Source organism: Rhineura floridana, chromosome 3, assembly GCF_030035675.1.
Source record: "Rhineura floridana isolate rRhiFlo1 chromosome 3, rRhiFlo1.hap2, whole genome shotgun sequence".
Lineage (NCBI taxonomy): Eukaryota > Metazoa > Chordata > Lepidosauria > Squamata > Rhineuridae > Rhineura > Rhineura floridana.
In genome coordinates, this window is record NC_084482.1 from 15,182,346 (window position 1) to 15,188,515 (window position 6,170).

Here is a 6,170-nt window from a genome sequence, read left to right on the forward strand (position 1 = left end):
TGTGGTTGTGCTTTCTTGCCCCAAAGAGGGCAGTAGTTGTCCAGGCTTGTCAAGGACGCCTTCCGTTCTTCAACCGGGCACGGAAATCTGGGCAATTGCATAGAAGCTCAAAGCTAGAGTCATCTCGGTAGAGATTCTTGCGCCTAAATGCATAAGCCCAGCAGGCAGGGTTGTTTTTTCTTTTCCCAGTGAAGACGGAGAATGCGAAGCAGCCTCATATCTTCAGTTACAACCGGAAAGCAGGCTGGTGAGCTTTGCCCCACAGTTTTTAAACAGGGACGATATACAGGGGCCGAGTAATGGAAGCGGGAGCCAGCCTTCCATAAGACATAAGTGTGGTAGATGGGAATGTTCAGCTTCTCCTGGGGAATGAGCTTGGAAAAGTTACTTTTTTGAACTACAACTCCCATCAACCCAATCCAGTGGCTATGCTGGCTGGGGCTGATGGGACTTGTAGTTTAAAAAAGTAACTTTTCCAAGCTCTTGGGAGGGGGCATTTGATCCTTTGTTGTGTATTTGGCTCTTTACACCTACAAGATACACCCCCTTTTATCTCAGACTGGCGTTTTCCATTGATGTCCGGGAGTTTCTGACTTTTTAGTTCTTCATTTACACACCCTGCAAGGAAAGCAATTCAAGTTAAGTGAAGATATTTGTCTTTGTTCTTACCCTGTTTTTTTTCCCTTGCTCTTTTTTGTTCTCTTTTAATGGTGTAATGTATTTATATTTATGTAATATATTTATATTTATGTTTTTAGATGTGTTGTAAGTCTCTTGGAGGCCTTTGGGTAACAAGCGACTACAAGTTTAATTAATAAACAAATGATAATAATTAACTTATTGTGATCGCCATGTTTTTTGTACTCCAATAAAGTTGATAATAATACTAAACATTTTGACTAGGGAGACGAAATTTCAGAACACACTCATGGACAGCCAGGGGCTAGTCACCGTCTTTATGGGGCAAACTAGGGGCTAAAACAGATCTGAGGTGCAATTTCTCTATTTAGAGCGTCCCTTTGTAATTTAAAAAAAGTTTTTTGAAGCAAATTTTTGAAGCAAATCTAGCAATCCAGCCAATTAAGGCAACTAACTATCGTGTTCTGTTTTAAAGACCAATCTGTGCTATTTGCATGTAGCCATCTCTCCTTGCATCCCCAGGGCATAAACTAAGGCAGCAATTCAATAGAAATTTACCTAGGAGTAAGTCCCATTGAACCCAATGGAGCTTACTGCTGAGTAGACAGGTATGGGATTGCAGCCTAAACCAGGAGATGTTAAGCAACAGAATGAAAAGAATAAGTTGTAACTGATATCTCATAAAGTGTTTAGCCAAGTGGTGTGTAGTTTAGTCCTGCTAGGATTTGTCTTTTTTTCAATGTGTTGTTCTTGGGGCATTATTGTTTTTTTAAGGGGGACTCGTTTAGTTTTTATTCGATTGAGTGTAAAGAAAGGGGGAAGTTAGGCAAGATCTTTTGTACCCCCTTCCTTGCACAACTGCCTTTTAAGATAGGCCAGGTGTGTCCCAAAACTATCCAGCCCCCAGATAGAAGGGAATTCTGGGAGGTCAAGGCAATTACTTAGATGGGTACCCTGAGATAGCATCCAATTTCACACACACCCCAGAATGCCTGTTTCACACCTTCCACCGGCCAGTTCAGGCGGGGATCCGCCATATCCAGCTCCCCTCAGCCCAGCATAAATAGCAATTGGATTGCACCCTTAGAGAGTTATTACTTATTTATTTATTTATTTGTTTGTTTGTTTCATTTTTAAACCGCCCATAACGAGTGGCTCTCTGGGCGGTGTACAAAAGATTAAAATACAGAATATCACAATAAAATCAACCTACCAACAGTAAACATAATCAGCAAACAAAAAAAAAGATTTAAAATTATAACATTAAACGTTTAAAATGCCTGGGAGCATAGCCAGGTCTTAACCTGGCGCTGAAAAGATAGAAGCGTCGGCGCCAGGCGTACTTCTTCGGGGAGGCTGTTCCACAGTTCGGGGGCCACTACAGAAAAGGCCCTAGATCGAGTAACTGTCCTCCGGGCTTCCTGATGGGTTGGTACCCGGAGGAGGGCCTTAGATGCTGAGCGAAGTGACCGGGTCGGTTCATAGCGGGAGAGGCGTTCCACAAGATACTGCGGTCCCACGCCGTGTAAGGCTTTATAGGTCAAAACCAGCACCTTGAATCTGGCTCGGAAATGAATGGGTAGCCAGTGCAAACGGGCCAGAACAGGTGTTATATGCACTGACCGGCTGGTCCTCGTCAGCAGTCTGGCTGCTGCGTTTTGCACTAGCTGAAGCTTCCGAACTGTCTTCAAGGGCAGCCCTACGTAGAGCGCATTACAGTAATCCAACCTAGAAGTTACCAGAGCATGAACAACTGAGGCGAGGTCATCCCTGTCCAGATAGGGGCGTAGCTGGGCTACCAACCGAAGGTGGTAGAACGCATTCCTTGCCACCGAGGCCACTTGCGCCTCAAGAGACAAGGAAGGATCGAAAAGAACCCCAAGACTACGAACCTGTTCCTTCAAGGGGAGTGTAACCCCATCTAAAACAGGGTAAACATCCACCATCTGGGCAGGGAAGGCATTCACCAACAGTGTCTCAGTCTTGTCTGGATTGAGTCTCAGTTTATTAGCTCTCATCCAGTCCATTATCGCGGTCAGGCAGTGATTCAGCACATCCACAGACTCACCTGTAGAAGATGAAAAGGAGAAATAGAGCTGCGTGTCATCAGCGTACTGGTGGCAACGCACTCCAAAACTCCTGATGACGGCACCCAGAGGCTGCATGTAGATGTTAAAAAGCATGGGGGACAAAACCGACCCCTGAAGGACTCCACAATGGAGAGTCCAAGGTGTCGAGCAATGTTCCCCAAGTACTACCTTCTGGCGACGATCCGCCAAGTAGGAGCGGAACCACTACCAAGCAGTGCCTCCAACTCCCAACTCCGCGAGTCTCCCCAGAAGGATACCATGGTCGATGGTATCAAACGCCACTGAGAGATCAAGGAGAATCAACTCTCTTGTTGTTGTTGTTATCAGCTGTATTGAATGTGGAATTTGTATTTTTGTATATTTTGATTTTTGTTGAAATGTACACCAGTTCTAGTCCAGCATCCTGTTCTCATAGTGGCCAATCAGATGCCCGTGATGCACTCTGCCTCCGAAATCAGATGCACTCCGCCTCCGAAAGTGGAGGTAGAACATAGCCATGTGGCTAATTAGCCTTATCCCCCATGAATTTGCCTAAGCCGCTTTTAAAGCCATCCAAGTTGACGGCCATCACTACCTCTTCCAAATTCCATCGTTTAACTCTGCACTGTGTGAAGAAGTACTTTCTTTTGTCTGTCCTGAATCTTCCATCTTTCAGCTTCATTGGTTGTCTCCAAGTTCTAGTATTAAGAGAGGGGGGGGGAAACCTTTTCGCTCTCTGCTTTCTCCACGCTATGCATGATGCCATACACCTCTCTAACTCACTTTTTCTCTAAACTAAAAAGCCCCCAAATGTTGTAGCCTTTGCTTGTCGGGGAGTTCTTCCACCCACTCAGTCAGTGGGGCAGGGCCGGAGGGGCTTCATGGTTCTCCCAGCTTCCCAATACCACTAGTTGCTGCTGCTGGCTGAGAGTGGGAGGAGCAAGGTGCGGGTTGCTCAGGACAGTGCAGCGCATGGCAGGAGGAGTGGCAGATTGGCTCCCCTGCTGCTTGCCACACTGCTCAAGCTCCCCATGCCTCACCCTCTCAGTGAGCAGCAGCAACCCACGGTGCTGGGAAGCTGGGGGAGGAACAGAGCCCCACCTGCACTGCTAGCACATCTCCTGGATCATTTTGAACTCACCAGCAGGAGCAAAAGAAAGTGCCCAGAGCACAGAGGAATAAGAACATCAGCACTGCCATGCTCAACTAGATCAAGGCCAATCCAGTCCAGTATGCTGTTTCTATCAGTGTCCAGTCAGATACCTCTGCAGAAGCTTGCAATGGTGATTAGCCCTTTCCAGCATACTGCCTCTGAATATTGAGACTCTAATAGCCATTGATACTCCTGTACTTTGTTAATTCATTGAAATATTTTTTTAAGCTGAACCGTGGAGGCTGACCCATTAGGACGAATGGAGCACTGCCTCGCCAACCTTAGTCTGCCTTCCACTTGCCCCCACTTGCCTGCTTTCTTACTTACAGTCACTCCGGGGTAGTTCTCCCTGGTCACATTCACAGTGGACATTTATTTCACTATAAACAATCATCATTTCCCCCAAAAGAATCCTGGGAAGTGTAGTTTGCCAAAGGTGCTGAGAATTGGAAGAGATCGTTATTCCCCTTACTGAACTCCAGTTCCCAGAATTCTCTAGGAAGAGGGGCTAACTTAAACCGCTCAGGGAATTGTAGCTCTGTGAGGAGAATAGGGATCTCCTAGTAACTCTCAGCACCCTTCACAAACTACACTTCCCAGAATTCTTGGGGGGAAGTCATGACTGTTTAAAGTAGAATAATAGTGGACATAAATGTATGGAATGAATGTGGCCCATCATTGGCTCTGGCTGTAGCTGTTGCTGGTCTCTCTGCTTTCTGGCCTACCAGTCCCAATGGTCACCAGCCACAGCTGCACCTGAACCATAGCATTGTGGGAGAAAATTCCAAAAGTGAGGAATGAGGTTGCATAATGCTTAAGTTTCCTTAGGGCTCCCTTCCCCCTCCATAACAACAGTGATGAGGAACAAATACAAGGGGCAGGATTACCACTGGAGATTATATACCTACCTCCCAGTTTCTGCCGCTCCCAGAACCCCTACTGGGAAATTTCAGCACAGAAAATAGGAATGTGCTTATCTCCTGTCCTGACTAGGAAAAGCCTCTCTGCAAACAGCAAAAAAGAATGCAAAAGGCCCAAGCCCTGTTTGTGCTCAGTAGGAAAGCTTGCAAAAAAAAAGGGGGGGGGAGGTGAGGGAAAGCCTGTTGAAAAAATGCCTTGTGTCCACACATATATCAGCTTGCTCTGTAAACCCTGATGATTGCAAAGACTCTTGATTGCAACAGCTGGAAACAAGGGGTATGTTTTGTTATTGGGGAGGGGGTGTCTTTCCCTCTGCTGAGATGATTGCATAGCAATTAAATGTTTACTTCACCTATGTTTGTTACATATAGTCTACCTCAGGTATGGGGTAGCCTTTGGCCCGCCAGATGTTGCTAAATGCCAACATCCATCAGCCCTACCAAGCATGGCCAATGGCCAAGGATGATGGGGATTTGTAATTTAGCAACATCTGGAAGGCTAAAGGTTCCCCACACCTGGTCTACCACATCATCACACTTCACTCCTGTTACAGAGATGTCAGTATTATTTTTCCAACACGGAGTTGCTTTTCAACAGGCCATTGTCTTTAAGAGTAGCTGGAGGTGCAGACCAGGGATGGGGAGCCTTTTTCAGCCAGAGGGCCGCGTTTGCTCTTGGACAACTCTCTGTGAGGAAAGTGGTAGGCATGATCAAGACAAAACTGGTGTGGCCACTAAACACAGACACATGTATACAGCACACATACACCCATAATCAATTTGCACATAACATTCCCCTGCTGCGCTGTTCAGTAAGATCATCCTCCATCCCCCCAACACACACACATTAGGCTAGGAAGGGGGAAATGTTCTATTGGAGCCAGTTCTGTGGCATGGATGTGTTTATGGCAGGGGGTGCAGTACACACAAAGGCTTTTCTCCAAGTAATTGCAGAGGGAGGGGGATCAAGGCAAGAAGGGGATGTATTCAGCCTGCAGGCCAGTGGCTCCCCACCCCAATGTCAACATTCTTTCTGGGCTGTGCAAAGCTTCGCCTGGTTGCTTTTCTCAAGGTCAAATTCCCAGAAAAGTTTGTTGTGATTAATGTTCTTCTGAAAACAATGGAATGGGTAACTTAAGTCTCAGTGGGGCATGTTTACTTGGAAGCAAGTCCCTCTGAGTTCCCAGTTAACACTTACCAGATTGTGTCTATCATCTTTTACTAAGTAACATTGAGAGAGAAAACACATTAGGTTTAACTCTGTTGTGTAGCATTGCACGTTTGACTCATCAAAAAGGACACTGGCTACTATCAAGTTGCCATCCTCTTAATAGTGCAACTGCTCAGTAAGAATCTCAATTTTTTTTGTTCTTTCCCACACTTACTGCT